This window comes from Podarcis filfolensis (assembly GCF_964270895.1).
Source record: "Podarcis filfolensis genome assembly, chromosome: 4".
Classification (NCBI taxonomy): domain Eukaryota; kingdom Metazoa; phylum Chordata; class Lepidosauria; order Squamata; family Lacertidae; genus Podarcis; species Podarcis filfolensis.
The window spans coordinates 31,787,464-31,811,122 of record NC_139607.1 but is presented as its reverse complement, the minus strand read 5'-3'; the positions used below and the strand labels follow the sequence as shown (position 1 = coordinate 31,811,122).

At 44.5% G+C, this 23,659-nt stretch overlaps 1 protein-coding gene across 2 annotated transcripts in view; it reads right to left on the bottom strand.

Moving 5' to 3' along the window:
- Positions 1–15,678, bottom strand: part of CNGA3 (cyclic nucleotide gated channel subunit alpha 3) — a 36,207-nt gene extending 20,529 nt beyond the window's left edge. For both annotated transcript variants that reach the window (XM_083610669.1, XM_083610670.1), the window contains exon 1: positions 15,067–15,678. The gene's annotated coding sequence lies outside the window, so the exon portion shown is untranslated. The remainder of the gene's footprint in view (positions 1–15,066) is intronic.
- Positions 15,679–23,659: the final 7,981 nt, after the last annotated feature.

Here is a 23,659-nt window from a genome sequence, read left to right as displayed (position 1 = left end):
TCCTGGCAAAAGACAGCTTGAGAAGGTGGGCTTGCCTTGCCTCTCCTGCAGGCGTCACAATCTGCCTACCGAGGAAACTGTCATCTGCCAGGAAAGGGCAGTGAGTGTTGGCACTAACAGTGCCAGGCGAAGTAGCTCATTGCCACCATTGTCATGATGAATGGATGAAGAACTGTCTACACCTGGTAAAATTACCTTTTCCAAACAACCCTCCTAAGAATCAGGAGGTGGTTAATATTTGCATCAGTTCAAATTGTATTTCCAAAGGTGTAATAAAAGCAAAAGCAAAATAACCCACTCAACCAACTCACCACCACTACCTACGATATTTAATAGTGCTCTGCTTTATTAATACCTTGAAAACTGGATAAGCTCCATTTATTTTAATTTGGACTTTTTCTGTCAAAAGGTGTTGATTTTGATTGCAGGTCTTAAATACTAGCATGCTCATTTTGTGTGAGCCTACAGTGGTACCTCGCAAGACGAATGCCTCGCAAGACGAAAAACGCGCAAGACGAAAGGGTTTTTCGTTTTTTGCGATGCTTCGCAAGACGATTTTTCCCTATGGGCTTGCTTCACAAGACGAAAACGTCTTGCGAGTTTGTTCCCTTTTTTCTTAAAGCCGCTTGAAGAGGCGCAGTTGCGACGGACCGTGCTTCGCAAGATGAAAAACATCGCAAGACGAAAAGACTCGCGGAACGAATTAATTTCATCTTGTGAGGCACCACTGTACATGGTTTTATGTATTGTAATCCATAATATTGTGTAGTATTGGGAAATGCGGAAGTATAATGAATAGTATTATTTTCTTTCATCATAGCATCACTGCATCATAACCTTTAAATGGATAAGTGGGGTCATATTTACCCCACCACTGGTCCAATTTTCTATGTCACCATGGCAACCACTTCCGCACTATTGTATATGATAGAATCTAACACAGAGTTGCCACATTTGGTAATAAAGTACCACATTTGGTACACTTTTAATTACTAAAGTACAGAAATATTACTACTAGTCTTTACCACTTCTTCTACTACTAAATGAACGTGCAAGTCTTTTTGCAGCTCACTTGCCTGGCATTGAATTAGTACTGGAAAATCTCCTAGAGTTAAATTTGACGGCCAAAACAAGAAACGAAGTCCACAGAGTTTTCATTATGTGTGACATCTTTTGCCAGTGTGCTAATGTCATCTGTGTGGTACAAAATATTAGCTGGCATAGATATTTGCAACAAGGCCATCCAAGCTAGAAAGGCAACACTGGATGTTGAAATAGCCACTGTAGAAGCTCTCCTCACAGAGCTGACAAAACTTCAAAACAACAGGAAACACGTGTGGAATGAAGCCGAATTGGTGGCACCAAACAACCTAAATATAGTTGTAATGGTTATAGGGGTTGCTCGTGCGTAAGTTGCCGCCACTCCTGGCTAGGTTGCCTGGTTAAACCTTTTCTGTCTGGACAGCCCTTCACTTCGTGGCTGTTTCAGTCGCTAGCAGAATCCGTCAGTGGGCGTTTCTTGAACCTCTTCCAGCATAGAAGTTCTTTGACACCAAGTCTCCGCCTACTCTCCCTGCGTGGAAGTCTTCTGCGCAGGGTGGGTGTGGGCAGCGGAGGACCCATGCTCTCCCCGCTGGTCTCCGGCGAGGAGTCCTGGAGTCCTCTCGCCGATTCCCCCATCTGCCCCCCTTTCTCCCTGGTGTCACGCTGATTTCCTTCCCCAGCCGATGAGCTGCCTCTCTCCCTGCTGGGCCCTTCTCCAGCATCGCTTTGGAGCCTTGCCTCCGCCTCTAGCTCCTATGGCAGTTCCCTGACAATAGTAATAAAACTCTCCTGTAAATGTGATGGAGTTTGGTGCAAGAAGGCAAGGCTGCATGATGACAACACCTGATTGGAAGAAATGAAATTATACAGGCGGTACTCCAGAAGGAGTCTACTTCAGAAAATGTATTTTATTACATTTGCTGTTAAGCAGTTAGCAGAAAAAAAGTTGATTTCTTGTGGAAATATATCACCACGTCCGAAAGGGATGTGGAGAGAAAAGCTTTTGCTTTATTAGAGCAATATCCTGCTGACCTTAATGGTGATGATTTTGGAAAAGAAATGCGACATTTATCCTCAATACATAAAGCAAATCTTGAAAATTCACAGTTAAGGCCATTAAATCTGTTGAACTTATTAGCAGAGTACAAACTTGGTGGCCTGTTTCCAAAATGTTTGTGTTTCGCTTAAGAATGCTATTAACCATGTCAGCAACAGTGGCTTCTGGAGAGAGGTCATTTAGCAAACTTTAGCTAATTAAGAATTATTTAAGCTCTACAATGCCACAGGAATGTCTTGTGGATTTGGCAAGGCTAAATATTGAATCAAACATTGCCAGAACAATTAATTTTCATGCTGTGATTTGAAAATTTTCATTTAAAAAAGGGCCAGAAAAGCTCTATTTTAAAAAAGTAAATAGTAATTTAATCTACCTTTTTTTAATACTATTGTCTTCTGATGATCTAATGTGCATTGCTATATGGAAGTGATGCTTCCATGTGAATTCTTCTCCTTATTTGTATTGTAGCATAAACAAAGATGTTCAAATCAAACGTGCTTTCTGATCTCTGATCCTCTTTTAATTTATTTATATATATACCATGGAGGGAGTATAAGAGCATATGGCCTCAAATGAAGAAAATTAACAGAGTGCTCCACTACACTCCTCTTTCGTCTTCCATGCCCTTTTTGATCTTACAGGTTACAGCTCATGGAATAAAACCATAGTGGATAAAAACAGAATGGCTAATGGAGAAGGGAAGGGACCCAAAGCAGAGGTGGGTTTTAGGCAGCAAGACTGGTTCCGCCCTACTGGGTGCTGACCCTAGGAGGCGCCACGGGACATTGTAACTATGACGTAATGAATTCAGCAGAAGATGAGACATGGGGGCGCCGAATTTTAAATCAAAGGGACCCCACTTTGGATAAAGATTGCAGCTTAATTTAGGGTTACCAGAAGTCCCCAGTTCCCGGGGACAGTCCCCGGATTTGCAAATCTGTTCCCGGGAAACATGGCAGCGGCAGTCTCAGCAGCCTGGAGCCAGCCCGGTAGCGCAGTTGGCTCTGGCTGGCTTCAGGAGCCACTGCTGAAGGGGAAACAGGGACGTCCGGCTGTACAGATCTCCTGCCCCCTTCCCCCTCTGTTTTGACATATCAGGAGAGGCTTGAGAGTCGTGAGTGGGTGGCCATTGCCCAGGAGGGGCTCAAGGCATGCAGTTTCTCTGCCAGGCAAGGTGCCAAACCCTTCTTTTGTACCCTGTGAAACATAAATGCGCAGATTTTTTTAAAAAACTGGGCAGTGGCCGGCCGCCCGTGATTCCCAAGCCTCCCCTGATCTGTCAAAACAAAGAGGGAAGGGGGAAAGAGATTGGGGGAGGCTCAGGGGTCATGTGTGGGCGGCACGCCATTGCTGTTTTTTAAAAACTCTGCACATTTATGTTTCACAGGGTGCGAAAGAAGGGCTTTGCACCTTTATGCAATATGCATGTGTGCTTGGGCCCGGGGTCTTTTGCCTCACCATCCTCACTACTGACTCCCTGTTGCTCCTCAGCTTCAAAACCAAAAAAAAAGTGTCCCCGGATTCATTGAAAAAAATCTGGTAACCATAATTAATGTTTTAGAAGAGCCACTATAACTTCTATTTCATATCTTCATTCACGCAGTCAAATCCGTGAATGATTTGCTGAGAAATAAGTCCTTTGGTGTTCAGTATGAATTACCCTGAGACAGCAAAGGTTGGTCCATTGGGGCAAATGGGGTGCTGCCCCACCTATCTCTTTCTGCTCTCAGTCAGCCCCCAGCTGCCCCCTTTCCTACTTACAACCAGTCCAGTGTGTGGCACTAGTTGTCACCCTTCTGTTGCTCCTCAAGGGCATTTTTAGAAATCTCTCAAGGTTTTCACCTGGCAAAATCCAACCCCTCCCCAATTTTCAGTATGTCTAAGTTGCCAAGAATCCTTTAGGTTCCAAAGCAAAGATATTAAACCATCTGATTTGACGTCTGCTGATGCTGAGTGAACTAAGGGAGGCCGTAGCTCCTCTGAAGCAGTTCCCCATTATGGCAGGGTTCGAAGCAAACTTCTCGACATTAGTTTTCGTGCCACACTGAATCTCCCTGCTGCAGAGCAGAACTGGTTGCTTTCCAAAACTGAATTCTTGCCCTGCCACAGGTGGTGGGGGGGATCAATTCCTGGGAGTGATCATCATGAAGGACGATGTAACTTTGGCCTGTTTGCATTTAAATTGGCTGCGTCTCATCACAGCTGTTTAAATTGAAATTGAAATTGAATTGAAATACTTTATTGTCACTTGTACAACTTGTATACAGTGAGATTACACAAGCACCCCCCACTCAGCTCTCTTAGTCTTAATTCCCCTCGTTTACTGACACACACACACACACACACCAAAGCTGAAAGTCAGTTGCCCTGTTGTTATCTTTTCATTCAGCAGCCTAACAGCCCACGGATAGAAGCTGTTCTTTACCCTGTTGGTGCGACTAATCATGCTTCTATATCTTCTGCCTGAGGGCAGGAGATCAAGAAAGTGCCGGCCAGGGTGTGAATCATCCCTGAGAATTTTCCTCACTCTCCTGAGGCAATGTTCTTCTGCTATTTCATCCAGCGGATTCACGGGACAGCCCATAATATCTTGTGCTGTATTCACCACCCTCTGTAGGCACTTCCTATCAGTTGATGTCAAACCAGCGTACCACACCGTGATGCAGTATGAAAGGACACTTTCTACTGTTGATCGGTAGAAGGAGATCATCAAATGTTGATTAGCATCGTTCTTCCGCAATACTCTGAGGAGATGGTGTCTCTGTTGGGCTTTCTTAACCACCTGGGTTGTATTTATTTTCCAAGTAAGGTCTTCACTGAGATAAATGATGGTTTTGCCTAAATTCCTGTGTTTCTTTCAGAGCCTCCCCATCTTCATCTCTGACCACTGGTTCATCGAATGGCAGTGGATCCTTAATGGACTCGTAGATAAAGGGAAACACAGCAGAATGAGCAACTCTGTGTTGTACGGGCCTGGAGGAAAGGGCAGTCTGAGAATTCGCAAGGGGGACCTGAGCACTAGAGCACCCTTCTTCCACCGCTCCTGTGGTTTCCAGCAGCTGCTATTCAGAAGCATTACTGCCTCTGACCATGGAGGCAGAACAAAGCTATCATGGCTAGGAAGCATTGATAATTTTATCCTTCGTGAAGATGGCAGATAAAGGGCTTTTTCAGATAAAGGAACTTATTTAGAGATGCCTCCCTTCTCCACATAGTGAAGGTTTCCCTTTGAGCCCAACACAGGGATCTTTAGTACAATTGGTTCATATTTCTCAAGCTAGTGTATTCGCAGGCAGACCACTAAATGAAGTGAACTCCAATAGGTACACACTGTTAATTGGTTAAGTTATATTGTCGTACTGAAGGCTTGAAGGAGGGAGGGTCCAGCTAGATGAGTTAAGCTGGGAACACATCTGGGCGAAAATGTGCCTCCTTTATCCACCCCATCCTTGACCTATATATCCCAAGGACAGCTCCTGGTTGAAGAGGCTCTGGCCAAAGCGCATTATGGTGGACCTTCCCCCAACTATGATGGTGAGCCCTCACAGGCTTACACTGCAACTGTGGCATGTGCCAGAGGGTCACCGCTTTAATCTCACATGACGCCTTAGAGCAGAAGTGCAGAATTTGTGGCCTTCTTCTAGACACTGTTGGACCCCAACTCCCATCTTCTCTGACCATTAGCAAGGCTGGTTGGGGCTGATGGGAGCTGGAGTCTTAACAGCATCCAAAGGGCTACAGGTTCCTCACCCCTGTCTTGGAGCACTGGACCAAAAAATGAATAAAGGCAGGGGGTAGAGCCGGGGTTCGTAGTGAACCCTGTCAAAGTGATACAGCTCCAACAGCTGTCCACAGATGCCAGGTGTTGATGCCAGCATGTTCTGAATGCATGCAAAACCTGCTTCAATAGAACGATTATTGCGCACAAGCCAGAAAAAGGCAAGTGTCACGATTCCGTTGAAATTCCCCCTCACAGGATAAAATGGAAAGGTTTGAGAATCAGAGGAAGAACATTTCATCCATACATGCTACTGCAGAGAACCCATGTGGGGTACCTTGACCCCATTATGTCAATATCCTTCTCCAGCCCATGCCTGTTTGACTAAAATCTCAATCCCTTTCATTTCAGAAGAACTTTCTCTTCCAATATTATCATGTCTTATCAGCTTCAGAGGTCAAGATACACATTTTCATATGAGATAGGTAGTCTCTCTCCCTCCCTCCCTCACATTCTGTGGTTGCAGTTTTGTGTATTGTGTTTTCTATTCAAAGAGACTGGGGGAAAATAGAGAGGAGCACAAAACGTAAGAATAAAAAAAAATCCACGTTGTGTAGTGCTTGTATCAGAGAAGCCTCTGACACTGACTGGCATGGAACATTCAGTTACACGGGAAAGCAAAACGGTTTGCAGTCCAAATTCTGTGAGGGGAGGAAAAAATGTCAGCTTGACTGGAACTTATATCTTGCACAGGCTGTGGAAATGGAAAGAAATACTAGGAGGTTGGGAAGCTGAGGAATAAAGAGCCCAGAGGGAAGAAGACTGAAGGAAGAGTGCAAAACAGTGTACTGAGGAAGATGAACCTGCAAGAAGGGTAGGTGAATATGAAGCACGAGGAAATGGGCGGGAAATGGAGTCAGGAGGTATTGTGTGCTGCATGGAGAGAGCAAGAGGGGAGAGCTACAAAGTTGGGGTGAAGCAACCTAAAAGCAATGAAACAACAACAAAAAGCAGTAGCCTGAGGAAACTATGCATGGAATGGTCACACCACACACTGAAAGCACTTCTATACCACTTAACAGACAATGCTTCCCCCAGAGAATCCTGGGAATCTTCGTTTGTTAAGGGTGCAGGGAACTTTAGCTGTGTGTAGTTCCCAGGGTTCTTTGGGGGGAAGCCTTGCCTGTTAAAATGGAATAAGAGTGCTTTCAATGTATGGTGTGGAAGTGAACAACAGTAGAGGAACAAATAGCCAGACAATGCCACGGAGAACAAAAATGTCCTCAGCTAATGACAAAATGAAGACAAAGGAGTAGCCAGGCAGTGGTGTAAATTCATAAATTCAAGATCCAAGATTATGCATAAATTCAAGACCCAAGAGCAAGGAAGCGCTATTGTATCAGGGAATATGGAACAAGCCTTGGCACACAGACCTTAATGCAATTTGATTAAAGAACGACCAATCAATTCATCACATGACATCTAGTTGATTCACCTATAAATTATATTTGCATATCCACGGTTCTTGTTAACTAAGCTTACTAAGTGGGCCGAAGAGAACAACCTGATTGGGCCAGAACAGGCTGGTTTTAGACCGAATCAGTCAGCGGTTGATCATGTCTTAGTTTTATACCACTTTGCCCGGAAATATTCCTCCCCAAATAGAGGCCAACTTTGTGCGGCCTTTATTGATTTAAAGGCCGCTTTTGACAGCATCCCCAGAGGATTACTTTGGGGGAAATTAGCCCAATGGGGAATAGACAAAAGACTTTTGTGGCTAATAACTAAATTGCACGACGGATCGGCCGCCAGGGTGAGAATCACTCCGGCCGGCGACCTCTCAAATTCAGTAACTATCAATAGAGGTGTTCGTCAAGGATGTATCCTTGCTCCGACCCTTTTTAATCTATTTATAAGTGATATGAGGGTGCCTCTGATAGATTCTCAAGAAACGATCCACGCCCCCCGTCTTGCCCAATATCGTTGCCCCCTTCTACTCTACGCAGACGACGCAGTGATCCTTTCCTTCTCAAGAGTCGGCCTTAGGAGGGCATTAAAAATTTTCGATGTTTACTGCAAATCAAATTTTCTTACAATTAACCATGTTAAGTCCAAAGTCCTAATTTTCTCCAAGAGTCGAAAAACCTATAATTGGAGAATAGACGGAAAAGCTATTGACCAAGTCTTTAAATTTCAGTACTTGGGAGTCCTTCTCCAACACAACATGGGCTGGAAGGTCCATCTTGCATATGTATTAAACAGAGCTAAAGCCCTTTCCTTTGCGCTACTGCGTTTTTTCTTTTCAGATGGGGCTTTCCATATTCCATCAATGTTAAAAGTTTTCAAGGCAAAGGTGATTGCAACAATAGCATATGCAATCCCAATATGGGGGCCCTTTGTCAATCTAACCCATTTGGAGGTAATCCAAAACCAGCTTCTAAGAAGGTTGCTAAAATTACCCAGGTGTGTAAGCAATACTGCTATACGTCTGGAACTAAATGTTACATCTCTAGAAACCACATTATGGAAATGCATCCTTTGTTACTGGTTGGCATTATGGCATAAACTTCCAAATCTCCTCTTGATACAGTGTCTGGAGAGATGACTTCCCTAGCCCCTGGGCAAAAATATTACATGGGAAACTTGTGTCCCTAGGACTATCTCCATCTGAACTATTAAAATTGGATTTAATTTCTGCCAAGAGAATTATAACTCACAAATTAGAGGAGATGGATTTACAATTTAATATTGCGACAGGTGGTGGCACCTGTTCGCCGATAAACCTTGGCTTAACACCACCAATGAAACTTCCATCTTATTTAACTACCTTATCTGTGGTGACGCACAGGTATGCCTTTATAAAGGCTAGATTCAATGTTTTCCCATCAAACGTGTTGGGTAACAGACTCTCCAAAGGACAGATCTCACTCCTCTGTGACTGTAAAAGTGGATCTATAGAATCGTTATACCATATAATCTTCTGTTGTCCATTACATTCGGCTTCACGGTCCAAGTTTCTGGCCCCATATTTATCGAGAATAGCTGATAGACCTCAGGAAGCCCAAATAATATACTTATTAAACGACGAAGATACAAGTAGATCCCTTGCAGTCGCTAGATACCTGATTAATGTTTTATTTCAAAAGAGGAGAAATGGATCTCTGTATGACTCTGACAGCTTAGCTAAACTTAAGTACTATCAATAAGTGCCAGAACTAAGACGCATACCCCCCCAAATCTGATGGATTTGAATTGCAGTTTACATAGAGGGAGCTTATTGTGTATAGTGTTTACTTAACTGAAGTAAAATTGGTTTTATATGGGTGTTTTAATTTTGGAACTGTTTAAATTGTATTGTTTATGGATAAATTTTGATGTATTGTTTCTGATATGGGCCAATGGCCGCAATAAATCTATCTATCTATCTATCTATTTGCATATCAGGGAAACCAATATTTCTGAAGCAATACTTTCTTTAGTTTTGGATGGTGCAAACATATCATATCAGGCAGCACCTTAGAAGAGGCATTTCTTCTGTATGTGAGAGAAAGAAAGAAAAATGCCACTTTTTAAGGTGGTCCTTGTACTCACCGGTTTTGCTATTGCACCATCAGTGTGTAAAACACTTTACAGAGTGCAAGAAACTGGGTCCCTGCCCTGGGGAGCATGCAAACTAAACTTTAACACATGGGAAACAACAGGAAAAGAGAGAGAGATAAGCAAATGAGGGGAAACTATATATATATAGTGCTTTCCAATTAATTGGAAGCACCCTTTTATTTAATCAAAAAGGTTTTTTTATTTTTTTAAAAAATAACCCACTGGAAAAGTGCAAACCAATTGTGCCTGCTCAAAAATAAGCCCCACTGTTTTCAAAGGGACTTGCTGTCGATAAGGTGCTATGGGGCTGCAGTCTAAATGTTGCGATCCTCATATATAGGAAAGGATGATCTTCCTCAGGTGGATTGGAGTCACAATTTCTCTGATAAAACTAGGACAGGATAGGACAGGGCAAACACTTCTACCAATAAGAAATGGTAGATTGTGGGTTTTCAGTCACAGCAGATGTGTCTGGCTGCGAGCAATTTCTAGAAATAATGAGCTCCCTTTTTGCAGTCTGTTTACTACAAGGTTGTCATAGTTCCCATGTCTCATGGACCACACCGAGAATCCCAGGATCACACAGAGAAAAAAGCATTTTTCCCACTGGCTTGTGAAGAGGAATAGGGAAATCATGAGAAGCTTTTTCAGTGCGGCAGAACTTAAAAGTCAGCAAGTTAGCATGTGTTTGTGCTAACCTTCTGCATCAGCCATTTCCCAGAGAAACTTAGGGTTCCTTGGAATCTTATCAAAAGCTTAAAGATAGCCTGCTGATCATCTTTTAGTTTTACTATAGAGAAGCAAAATATATGGGCTTTTCTCCTTAAGAGTGTGGCCTCTTCCACACTACAGAAAGAGGAGTGTGCCATTTGCACAAGTGTGAAATATTATCCGGCACACTGTTGGCAAGGTGTTATGGATCAGTAGAATGCTGCCATACTGATGCGAGGACACTCCTATACATTTCTACTCAGAAGTAAGTTCCATGGAGTTCAGCGGTGTTTACTCCCAGAAGAGTAGATACAGGATTGCAGCCTTAAATGTGAAAATGCCCTTGGCAGTTTTGTTTATTATGGGAACATAGGTAAAGGTAAAGGGACCCCTGGCCATTAGGTCCAGTCATGGCCTACTCTGGGGTTGCGGTGCTCATCTCACTTTATTGGCCGAGGGAGCCGGCGTACAGCTTCCGGGTCATGTGGCCAGCATGACTAAGCCGCTTCTGGCAAACCAGAGCAGCGCACGGAAACGCCGTTTACCTTCCCACCAGAGCGGTACCTATTTATCTACTTGCACTTTGACGTGCTTTCAAACTGCTAGGTTGGCAGGAGCAGGGACCGAGCAACAGGAGCTCACCCCGTCGCAGGGATTCGAACAGCCGACCTTCTGATCGGCAAGTCCTAGGCTCTGTGGTTTAACCCACAGCGCCACATATTTTGCTTTAAATGGCAGACCACAAGGACCTAAGTGGTATTCATTTCTCACTGGCACTAGTACAAATTCAGTTCCACAGTTACCAACACTGTTGAGAATGATACAATATGTATGTGACTTTGATTTAACCTAGTTTTAATTCCAGGGTGTATGCTAATTCCTATGGAGCAATAATAAAGAAGAGAGTGATTTCAAGCACGCATGGACTGTCTTTTCTTCACACTGAATATCCACAACTAGCCATCAGAATCTGAAGTAAGGGCATTGAGTTCAGATGGCATGGCTTATATCCACTAATTTATACTCAGGTATCCACCAAAATCAGTGGACTTAATGTTCGTCATAACAAATTCAAGTCCACTGGTTTCAACATTTCTGCTCTGAGAAGATTTAGTCACTTACAACCCTATGACTTTTAGGCTAGTGTTATGAGTCTGGGAAGCTCTGGTTACAGAAATTAGATATTGGAAAGGCTGGGATGGATCTGTGAGGTTTCTAAGTTCATATGCTTCACGCATGCATGGAAGAACCATTTTTTTCTGCCTGGATGTAAAGCGTGGAATGTGAACCAGTGACGTGACTCGTTTTCCATCAGCAGAAACCACTATTTCCCATCAGCAAAGTGATGGCAAACTCAAACCCAAGCCTGTAATTGTTGGCAACTGCTCCCAAACTGTGGCTGAGAGCCTACGCTGAAAAGGAATGTGCACAAAGAGCATGGGAACTGTCCCTGAATCTCCAAGCACCAGTAACACTAAGGAAACTAGACCATAAAGCATCTCAACATCAGACAAAAATGAAGAGGGTTGTCTTTTATCCCATATTAACAAAGTGGCTCAAATTAGCAACTTCGGCTGGAGATAGATCATAGTATATGAAAGAAGTGAAGATTACCTGGGACTATGGTTGGCCATTGCGTGGGGAAGCAGAGTGGGGAAGCTTTGGTCAGAGGCAGATTTAGGGCAGCGCGACTGGTTCTGCCACACTGGGCGCTGAGTCTAGGGGCACTGCAGGGCATCGGAACCATGACATAGTGAATTGAGCAGAACGGAAGATGAGAGGTGGAGGTGCCCAATTTTGGCCTCACACAGGGCACTGCTGAAATTTGAAAGGCCAAAGTTTGACCCTGCTTTGGTCCCCCAGGTGTAGCTTGACTACAACTCCCATCATTCCTGACCACTGGCTATGCTCATGGGAGCTGAGGGTCTAAAAATATCTGGAAGACCACAAGTTCCCCAACTCTGGTGTGCCCTCTCATTTATTTTATGCAGCTATCCTCTCTCTGGTCAAAGAGAGAGCATTGCAAAAGAGTATGGTTTTTTATTACACGTACAAAAACTATTATTGGGCACTTTTGGAAGCCTGTTCTAAGCACACTTGTGCATTTTTGTTGCCTCCCACTGTCTAGTCAGGAAGAGGGAAGGCTATTTATAGTCACATCATCTGCTTTTGGAATAAAGGCATGCCCTCCCCCTAAATCTTTAGTTGTATTTCCTAAACCTTAAGTGTGTAATGTGATAATTCCCAAAGGGTGACAAAGACACATCAGCCAGAGACATTCATTCTCAGTCTTCTCTGGCATTCTACATACTGTGGAGTCAGACTGGTCATGGCAACCCACCTTCAACCCACCTTCACTCCAGGACAAACCCAAGGGGATGGCGAGAGGGAGGAAGCAAGAAGGAAAATCTGCTCACCTCCTACTCAGTTCAAAGCAGGCTGCCTTTCAGCTCCCACCTCAGAGCTCCGCTGGCAGCAACCAACTCTGTTCCCCCCAAAACAGGATGGGTACCACAACTACTGATGTGGGCAGTATCTTCAGTGAATGGCAACGAAGTGAATTGGTGGAACTGCTATTGCCACTATCTTGCCATCCCAGTTCCATGTCAGAAAGACAGGTGAAAAGAGTCTTTCCTCAACCAAACATGGTCAATATGACAATTGTGATACCTAGGATGGAGTCCAGAGCCATTTCTCTGTCTCCTCCTCTCACAACCCTCACCCAAGCCACCGCCATCTTCCTAAGACATGGGCAGCAAAGATGGGTGAGGGTAATGCCCTCTCAAGGCTGCCACAGACACTTTCCACAGCCTCACTCCTAGTTCAAAAACAATGGACCTTTAGCTATATACATATTGAAAGGTTTGGCCTTTCGACAGGTGGGACAACTGTAGAAAGGGCCAGTATATTGCTGGCAAGACTGCCTGGGACAATGCTTTGCTTCTCTTCCATTATGTCTCTGCTGCTTTTTTGTTCCACAGAACTCAATGGAAACCATGGGGAATGGGATTAGCCCTTATTTTGCGATGTTCTGCTCCTTCATTGGAATAGCATTGCCTTGGCTTTAATTTCTTATACAGTGGTACCTCGGGTTAAGTACTTAATTCATTCTGGAAGTCCGCTCTTAACCTGAAACTGTTCTTAACCTGAAGCACCACTTTAGCTAATGGGGCCTCCCACTGCCGCCGTGCCGCCAGAGCATGATTTCTGTTCTCATCCTGAACAGAGGTATTATTTCTGGGTTAGCGGAGTCTGTAACCTGAAGCGTAAGTAACCTGAAACGTATGTAACCTGAGGTACCACTGTGCAATGACAGAATGTAACAAAACAGAACTCACAGACATGGGCACTGGCCATGCTGGCTGGGACTGACATAAGTCCAGCAACATCTGGAAGACCACAAGTTTCCCATCTCTGCATTACATTCTGCATCCAGGGGGGAAATGAAATCCCCATTCCTGAAAAACCATCATTTTACTTTTTCCATGCACTTCTAAAATAGCGATCTGTAAGGTAGAAGGGCAGAGGGCAGGAAGACATGCATTTTGGGGGGAGTCAGCATGGACAGCTACAGAAGAAAACACACACACACTCCAAGCACTTTTGCAAACTCCACAATGTTCTTTGTGCCACACATGTTTCTTAAGAAGACTAAATTCTCCTGCCATCCTGCCATTCATTTTACCTGCCTTAATGCCGGTAGGGCAATCTGACCAGCAGTCCTCAACAGTTCCCCATTTGACCCAGATAGTCTTCTCATCTTGTCTTCCCCTTCCCAGGAAATAATTTGGTAATAATTTTGTTTTTTGGAGGTTTTTTCCTTGGTTAAGTTTCAATCAGAGTCAATCGGGCATTTTAAAAGCCTAATTGTCATGCATTGGGAGGATTTTGGTTGCGGAGTGGGGTCCCAGCTAAAGAAGGAAGGGTTAACCCTTCCAACTCCATTCACTGCAACCTTCCCACCTTCCCATCAGGACTGCCTCTGCCTGAACTCTGTTCTCAGCAAAACTTTACAGTGAATCTTTATGCAAAAGGGAACCAGTGTCAACCAAAAAGTAACACGAGAGAGGCATCCTCAGGAAAAAAAATCCGTTTCAGTGGCACATGCACAATTAGCAAGAGAATCTGTTTAGCCTGGAATGTTCTCCAAAGCAAATGGGAGGCTAGAAGCAAGCCCCATTCCAGGCTAAGCTCTGAGAGAAGGGAGGGGTGGCGATGGAGCGACCCGCTTCCCGGAGCAACATAGGAGGCCGAGGAAGAGCGGGGCTCTGCATGACAAGCCCAGTGCCTGGCGCATTAAGATTACAGAGAGAGACTAAGAGTAAGACCGGCTAAAAGGAAAAGCAGCTCTAGGCTTTTGCTATCCTGTTAAGGTCTTTACAGGGATCAAAATGTCAGGCAATTGGCTTGTTCCGCGCACATTTCTGGCCACCTTCAAGGTATGGGCTTAGATGCTCTCCTTGCCTGGAAAAGGACTCGGTATAGTTGGAGAGACTTGCCCCCAATGTTTACTTTCTAAAATTTTTAAAAAGCACCACGGAGTCACAGAATCCCTTCTACGCTATGCCAGCCCTTTGCACGTGCTCAGCGGCACCGTTTTCTTCCAGATGCCTCAAATCTGAGCTCTAGCACTGAAAATAAAGAAAGATTCAGGGGCGTTCTGTATCCTTCTCTGTTCGCATAGTAATAGTTATGGTGTGAACTACAGGAGGTTCCTCTCTTTGAGATAAAAAAAAGCACAGGAGCGTCTTTGATGCCCCCAGTCTACTACTCTGTCGCTCTTGGGATTTCCGATACACACACACACACACCGCTTTTTGCAATACAGCCGAGCCCCTCAATTTAACGCCTTCCACCAGCAAGTAGGGAAGTCCCGTTTCCCTTACGCACATGCACCGTCGCGGCTACTTTGCAGAAAAGTTACCAAGTTTCCTACCTGCTCTTTCCTGGTGTGCGCAGACTGCGGGGACATGGCCTCTTCGAAATGAGGAAGGAAGAGGAGAAAGAAAACCAAAGTGGGGAAACCGCGAGATTAATAATAATAATATTAAAAATATCCAAGGGCAGCCTTCAAGCTCTCCCTAAGGGAGCGCGTCCGGTCAGATCCATCCCGAGGGGCGCTTTCCCACGCTGGTCCTATGAAGGCAGCTCCGAGTCCTTTTCTGCGACGGGAGTCTTTTTTAAACAGGAACGCTTCACTTCGCTTCTCTGGAAACTCACAGCCTTGCTGGCGCCCGTTGCCCGGAACAGAGGCTATTCTGACCGGCTTCCCTCTTTATCTCTGGTCACTGGGCGCACAGGGGTTGGGTCCGCGCGCTGTTTCAGCACCAGCTGCGTTGGACAGCTCCAAGCGGGAGGCAGGGAACCGACGCGTTGCGCGTGCGTTTTGCTTTATTGTGGTGGCGGCGGCGGCGGGCGCTACAGCCTCGTCAGTCTGCGCTCTCCTTCCTGCCACCAAGCGCGCCTTCCTCCCTCTCTCCCTTTGCGCCTTAATCTGCCCCAGCAGGGCAGCACTCCGGCCATCGAGCCCGCCCAGACCTTGAGCGTTCATTGAGTCCGAGGACGCCTTCCTCCTTCAGACAGCAAAACTCCATCTCTCCCCAAGCTTTTGGAGGGCGGAGATTTCGGTGATATTTGGGTAAGGGGGGAATTCACAGCGTCTGTTTTCAACCAATGGCTTCATTAAACCAGCTTCTGAATTTTTGCCCCTGCAAAAAAAATCTACCTAGTCTGTTCCCACCACCAGTTTACTGCTGGCCGCTTTAAAGAATATGGAGAAGCACCACTGAAAATACTCTCAATAGGGAGTTGCAAGGAGTCCTTGTTCCCTTATCATGATGCTAGCTTTGCAAACTTGTTTTGTTTGGGGCTTTTTGCTTGCACAGTGTCCATACATTTTTAGGGGTACACTTTAAAACTGCTGCTCCTGACCTGGTGACCTCCAGCTGTTTCACATTCCAGTTCCCACCAGACCCAGCCCAGCCAGCAAGGCCAATGCCCAAAATGATGGGAGCTGTGTTCCAAAATATTCAGAGGGCATGAGGTTAGGAAAGGGATCTTTAGAACATCTTAGTGTGCACCTGAGGGACCCAGGTGGCGCTGTGGAGCCTAGAACTTGCCGATCAGAAGGTCGGCGGTTCAAATCCCCATGACGGGGTGAGCTCCCGTTGCTCTGTCCCTGCTCCTGCCCACCTAGCAGTTCGAAAGCACGTCAAAGTGCAAGTAGATAAATAGGTACCGCTCCAGCGGGAAGGTAAATGGCATTTCCATGCACTGCTGTGGTTCGCCAGAAGTGGCTTAGTCATGCTGGCCACATGACCCGGAAGCTGTACGCCAGCTCCCTCGGCCAATAAAGCAAGATGAGCGCCGCAACCCCAGAGTCATCCATGACTGGACCTAATGGTCAGGGGTCCCTTTACCTTTACCTTTAGTGCGCACCTGAGGAACGTGATGTGTGAGATGACCTTACTCTGGTGCCTGTATGGTTTCAGCTTATCTGAAGGGGTTCTAAGAGTGAGAGACATTGTAGCCACCATTTCTTGGAGCACAATAAAAAAAGGCCAGTTTCAAAAAGGGAGGGACATGTGTTTAAGATTTTTGTATTTATGCCATTCTTTTCAGTGCTCCCAGGAACAATTGTTTTACTTCTTGTACCAAGTTAGGCCTATAAAGACTCCTACTGGGCCTCTAAAGATTCTCTGTCATGGATGCTTTAGCTGAGATTCCTGCATTGCAGGTGGTTGGACTAGATGACCCTTGGGGTCCCTTTCAATTCTACGATTGCCACTAACATTGTTATATTTATGGGCAGGCAAAGGTCCATCTAGTTTAGCATCCTGTTCTCACAGTAGTTCAACCAGATGCCTACAGGAAGCCCAGCAGCAAAACCTGAGCACAAGAGCATTTATACTTCCCAGCAACAGGCATTCAGATACTTCTTTGGCGATCACTTGTAGCCGAGCAAGATTGTCTTCCATAAACACGGTTTTAACAATGAGTCCGTAAGTGACTGTGGAGTCCAATTCTGGACCCAAACGTCCTTCCACAGTGGGGACATTGGTTTCCAGGTGGGAGTTGATCACGGTGTGGATTTGCCAAGCGTGCCTTCCTCTTAGCACGTTTCTCCCTTTCGTCCTGAGTTCAAGTGTCTTCAAAGCCCATGACACCTTTGGTTAAGGCTGTTCTCCAATTGGGGCGCTCGCAAGCAAGTGTTTCCCAATTGTTGGCATTTATACTACATTTTTTAAAATTTGCCTTGAGACAGTCTTTAAACCTCACTGCCTCCAACAGTGGAGATAAAATATAGCCATCAGAGATGGTAGCCTTATCCTCCACAAATTTGTCTAATCCTCTTTTAAAACCATCCAAGTTGGCGGCTGTAACTATATCTTGTGCGAGCAAATTTCTTGGTTTTCTTTGTGCTGTGTGAATAAGTACTTTATTTTTTTTTCCTGGTCTGAATCTTCCAACATTCAGCTTCATTGGATCCAGCTCAGCTGTTGCTCTGTGGAGCGTGAGTCACAATTCAACCCCCCAAAAAGAAACATATTGCTTGCTGCCAGAACATATAATAAGCCCAAACTCCTTAATCTCTTTGTATGCTGGAATTGCAGCCTCACCTTTCAGGGGGTTTACTTACTATTTGAGGATACCTTTACTTCTCTCCACAGGTACACAAACTCTAGTGATTGCAGGCTAGGCAATAGCCCATTACTGACATCAGTTCCTCCCTCTTCAAATTAAAAAGGAGGGGGAGCTAGAAAGGCATTAGAGGTAAAGACACCGTACTGGTAAGATATTTCTGGCCAGGAGGACAGCAGTTGTTGTTCTAAATCCCAGCATGATCTGTGTCATGCCTTTAGTGTTCATTCTCCTGCAGCTGGGGCACAGAACTGCTGCTGGATTTTTACAGGTATTTAAAAGGGTATCATACCTGTAAAGATATACCGGCAAAGGGTATAATATGGGATGCGGGTGGTGCTGTGGGTTAAACCACAGAGCCTAGGGCTTGCTGATCGGAAGGTTGGCAATTCGAATCCCCACAACGGGGTGAGCTCCTGTTGCTCGGTCCCTGCTCCTGCCAACCTAGCAGTTCGAAAGCACGTCAAAGTGCAAGTAGATAAATAGGTACCGCTCCAGTGGGAAGGTAAACAGTGTTTCCGTGCGCTGCTCTGGTTCGCCGGAAGCGGCTTAGTCATACTGGCCACATGACCTGGAAGCTGTACGCCGGCTCCCTCGGCCAATAAAGCGAGATGAGCGCCACAACCCCAGAGTCGTCCGCAACTGGACCTAATGGTCAGGGGTCCCTTTACCTTTTAAAAGGGTATAATATTGTGCTGCCATTGAGGATGCAATCTGCAGTAGCAATGCGCGTGAGAAACCAGGGATGTTCCTGGAGTTCAGCAATCGGATGCAGAATTTACCAGCAATCTCTTCCTCTTACACCATTGTTTTTAAAGGCACAATGGAATACAAGTATTTCCAGATCTTTCCTGTTCTCCACGCTTAAGCCATCAAGAACTGTTTGTCTTTCTGTGAATTAAGCCATATCCATCTCAGTTTTGTGCGGCTTTCAGTTTGCTTTTCTAAATAGCTACCCATATCCCAACTTAGCACTTTAGCCTCGAGTCAGCTTCCAACACAAAACCAAGAAAATACCATGAGATCCAGCTATCTTAACTTCCTTTCCTGACCAATAAAAACAAGTGCGAAGAATCAAGGATATTTAGGTTCTGCATTATAGTTCCCAGGACTGCTAGAAAGCCAGTCCTGCAATTCAAATTGACTGGCAGAGTCAGCACAATCTAGCAGCTAAAGTGATGAGTTTGAATCATAGAACTGTAGAACTGGAAGGGACCACCAGGGTCATCTAGTCCAACCCCAGCAATACAGGAATCTTTTGTCCAATGTGAGGCTTCAACCCCTGACCCTCATATTAAAAGTCTCACGCTCTCCCAATTGAGCTATCCCTCTCACATGTTCTGGAAGATCCAAGTACAGATTCTTCTGCCTTCACTGTTGACGCATTGGACAAACATTAACATTTATGGTAACACTTACCTGCTTAGATGTTGGTGGGTTCCAATTCCCATCAGTCCCGGCCAGCAAGGCCAATGCGCAAGGAATATGGGAGTTGTAGTCCTCCAAAATCTGCTGATCAGAGATGCTCCATCCCTGTCTTAGATGTATCTAAGACGCGAACCCTCAACAGCATAACAGAAAGACTGATTCTGTCATTGCCCTCACCTTCAGTTAGAGTTGCTTCAATTCAACATGTATACAGTTCAGTATTTAGCCCGTAGCTGTTTCTTAGCCTGCAATCAATCACAAACTTAGGAAATGCACTTTGGGGGATCATGTATGGTTGTGGCTTCCTGCAATGTGTTTCTGCTGTGTACTTTGTGCAAAAATACCTCCCACGTAAAATCATAGAACTGTAGAATTGGCAGGGACCCCGAGTGTAATCTAGTCCAACCCCCTGCAATGCAGGAATCTCAACTAAAGCATCCAAGATAGATGGCCATCCAACCTCTGCTTAAAAACCTCCAAGGAAGGAGAGTCCACAACCTCCCGAAGAATCCATTCCACTGTCAAACAGCTCTTACTGTCAGAAAGTTCTTCTTGATGTTTAGCTGGAATCTCCTTTCTTGTAACTTGAAGCCATTGGTTCATGTCCTACCCTCCAGAACAGGAGGAAACAAGCTCGTCCCCCTCTTCCATGTAACAGCCCTTGAGATATTTGAAGATGGCTATCATATCTCCTCTCAGTCTTCTCTTTTCCAGGCTGAACATACCCAGCTCCTTCAGCCGCTCCTCATAAGGCTTGGTTTCCAGACACCATATACAACCACCTCATATCATAGAGTAGAATTGTGCCCATGTATAAATAAATAAATAAATAAATAAATAAATAAATAAATAAATACGTCAGATCTTTCCCTTCTACTGCCAGGTACAAATCATTCCTCAGAGTTGCCTGCTCCGTACTTTCAGTATACAATTATTATTATTATTATTATTATTATTTATTTATTTATTTATTTATATCCCGCCCTCCCCAGCCGAAGCCGGGCTCAGAGCGGCTAACAACAGTTAGGTAGTATAGGTTGCAGATGAAAATATGCATGAGATCCACCAGTACTTTGGACATTATATTATGAAGAAATTGCAGTGATACTGAGGAAGCAGAAATCAAGGGAAAAGTAGCCTTAAGCTCAGCGATGTTTAGCTAGATCTTAGCCAGACACTCTGTGCCTGATTCGTTGACCCCGCTCCAATCTGTGATGGTCACCACTTGAAAATCAAATCTGGAAGGGCTATTTCTGTTTCCAATAGATGATTCATGCCTTTATATTCAAACTCATTCTAATTAATGCTCAAGACTGAATAAAATTACCATAGCATATGTGTGTCTGAAAAATGATATTATATAGTTTGATAGCCAATTTAACATACGCTCCATATTATAAAATGATGCGGCATTCTGGCATCTGACAAACCACCACTACCAGGTTTTTAAAACAATTTCTGAAAAATTGAATTAAACACTATTTCTTTTATAAAAAAATACAAAAGCAGGCCACTTTTCCTACTGAAGTGTCTAGAAAAAAGGACTCTCCTGATTGCAATACTATCTTCTCCATTAATGCAGAGAATATTTGAAATGTTTTAAAATTAGCTATCATTTCTTTATTGCACTCCTGGTTCTGAACTCAAGAGCTCCAAAACTCAGTTTCTCTAAGTCCGTTAGTTTTAGAAAATGCCTCTTCCAATCCTTTCCCCAGCCCAGTCCATTAGACTAATGATACAGAAATGATCTTGAATCTGTTTTCTTAGGTAAATCAAAGCCATAATTGGTGATAACTCCTTATCCCCTAAATTGATTGCTTTGCTTTTTAATTACATAAAATGTATATACCTCTTGGTTGTAGAAAGACAAAACAAAACAAAACTTCTCAACATGGCTTGGGAAGATTTTCTTCTTGTCTGGTTGGCTGACTGGAATTTTTAACACATAGCCTTCCATCCTGAATGCATTTACTAGGGAGTAAGCCCCACAGAACAGAATGGGACTTGATTTTCAGTAAACATATATTGGATAGCACAGCAAACTGTGTACTTGGACCATCTACATTAAATTTGATTGGATTTACCAAGTTACACTTGGGACTACGTAAATCTGCCCTCTGTTTGTCAATACTACTAGAACCTTGAAAGATAATATCCATGTAACAATCAATAAAACTCAATGATTCGATTCCTTCTGAAGCCGTGAAGGGCATCCCTGTCCGAGTCAAAATAGACCATAACAGTTTTAACTGTATTAAGTGAGAAATTCAATTTACCATTAGAAGGAGCTGTAAGGCACTTTCTTGACTGCGTAGATCAAGGAGGTTGGTCATAGCTAGAGATGAGAAAAGGGCAAATGATCACAAGCTGAATAAATGATTTCTTCTGTCTCTGGATTTTTTTTGAATAGCTTTTGTATCAAGCTGCTATTACAGTAAGAATGCCCTGGATACCATGAGTATCCAAAGTAAGGGTGCTTCTTGATGACACACATAAACACAACCCACAACCCCCACAGTCTTGGTTAATGCTGGTCCACCTAGGGATGGTGGATAAATTAAATTCAGTTCAGTTTTAAAGGTGAACTCATGCTAGAGGAAGGTGTCAGGGGCAGGTCAGTAATAACTCACACGGCCTGAGCAAAGTCAACTCTTTATTCAAAGAAACAAACAGCTAAGGAGACCTAGTGAGCCCAGCAGCTCCTCCCAGTAGATCTTGCCCCAACAAGGCAGTTGTGAAGACTGAAGGTCCCCACCTTCCCACAGTTTCCTAAGCCACCTCCTTAGAGAACCAGTGTGGTGTAGCGGTTAAGAACTGGGTTCGCGTCTCCACTCCTCCACATACAGCTGCTGGGTGACCTTGGGCTAGTTACACTTCTTTGAGGTCTCTCAGCCCCACTCACCTCACAGAGTGTTTGTTGTGGGGGAGGAAGGGAAAGGAGAATATTAGCCGCTTTGAGACTCCTTCAGGTAGTGATAAAGTGGGATATCAAATCCAAACTCCTCCTCCTCCTCCTCCTCCTCCTCCTCCTCCTCCAGGTCCTTCCCAAGCAATCTGGTCTGTCTTTGCTCTTCCCTCTTTATACCTCTTTGTCTTCTGGGAGACCACAGGGGAGTGGAACTGGGCACCCCAGGAGGGGGAGACTTCCTGGCTTCTTCAGCCTCTCTACCTCTTGGTGCCCCTTCTCTCCAGCCTCCACTTCTGCCTCCGATTCTGGACTGCTCTCCACCACAGCTCCTTCCTGCTCACTAAGCCCTGTTACTGCTTCAGCTTCCAACACATCCTCCTCCTACTCTGCTCCCTCTTCTCCCTCTGACCACTCATCACTGTCCCACCACCAGTCCCCTAACTCTGAGCCTTCTTCCCTTGGGGGCTTCCCAGCTGCTACCTCCCACCTACCTCTCTGCATCCAGACAGTCCATGACACCAGCTCTTTCTCACATGACTGGATGTCTCTGTGTATTGTGCACCAAATTGCAGCCGGCAAGATCTACCGGGACATGTTGCTGTGCTCACTAGAGTTTGCTGCATTTCCTGGAATAAAGAGTTAGCTTCACTGACTGCATGTGATTTATTGCCAACTTGCTCCTGACTCCTGCTCCTGTCTACTGAATGAACAACTGCAACAGCAAAAGGTGCAAACCATTTCATATACAGTTTGTGGAAGGACCTCTAAGCGGCTATGCACCGTTGCTCTACAAAGCTGTTAATGTTTAATGAATAGACTTACACCGAAGGTAAATTTTGTACCATGCTTATAATAAAGCGTGGGCCATTGATATAAATGCAAGGCGGCAGCAGAGGAAATAGGCATAAAAATATGTTGATTGCAATGGCTTGAGTTAACTATCTAACTTAGAACAATCCTCCCTCCATAATGTAGGAGGACAGGGCACCTACTTGATAAATGGGTGCATAGTTAAAGATAAAAAGAAAGTAGCTTGTAGGCTGATGAATGCAGCTAAGCAGATTAACATAAATATATTACTTGAAAAGATCATCAGATCCAATACATCTGAGCTGATGTAGTTGGATTCAGTTTAAGCATATAATTACACAGCACAGCCCCAAGTGATTATAAAACAGATTGTTATAACTTGTAGGGGCTGGAGGAATAATGACAAGTGCTCCTTGCCACAGAATAAATATGCTGGTATTCTGTTGTATCGATTACCTTTCAAGGGAAGTACGCCACCCATGAAATTCTGGAAGAAATGCTCTATGGGCAGAGAAGCATTTGACTTTGTTATTAATAACAAAAAGCACTCTCCAGTGATTCATGGTTCCTTTCCTATATTTCTTACTCAATAATGTATTCACATACTGGTTTGAGAACCTTTATTTGCAACCCAGAATTCCATGTAATTCTCAGGCCCTTCCAGGTAAGCTGCAGCGATGCTCCTGGCAGGTGGTGTGTGTGTGTGTGTGTGTGTGTGTGTGTGTTCCACACACACAGTATT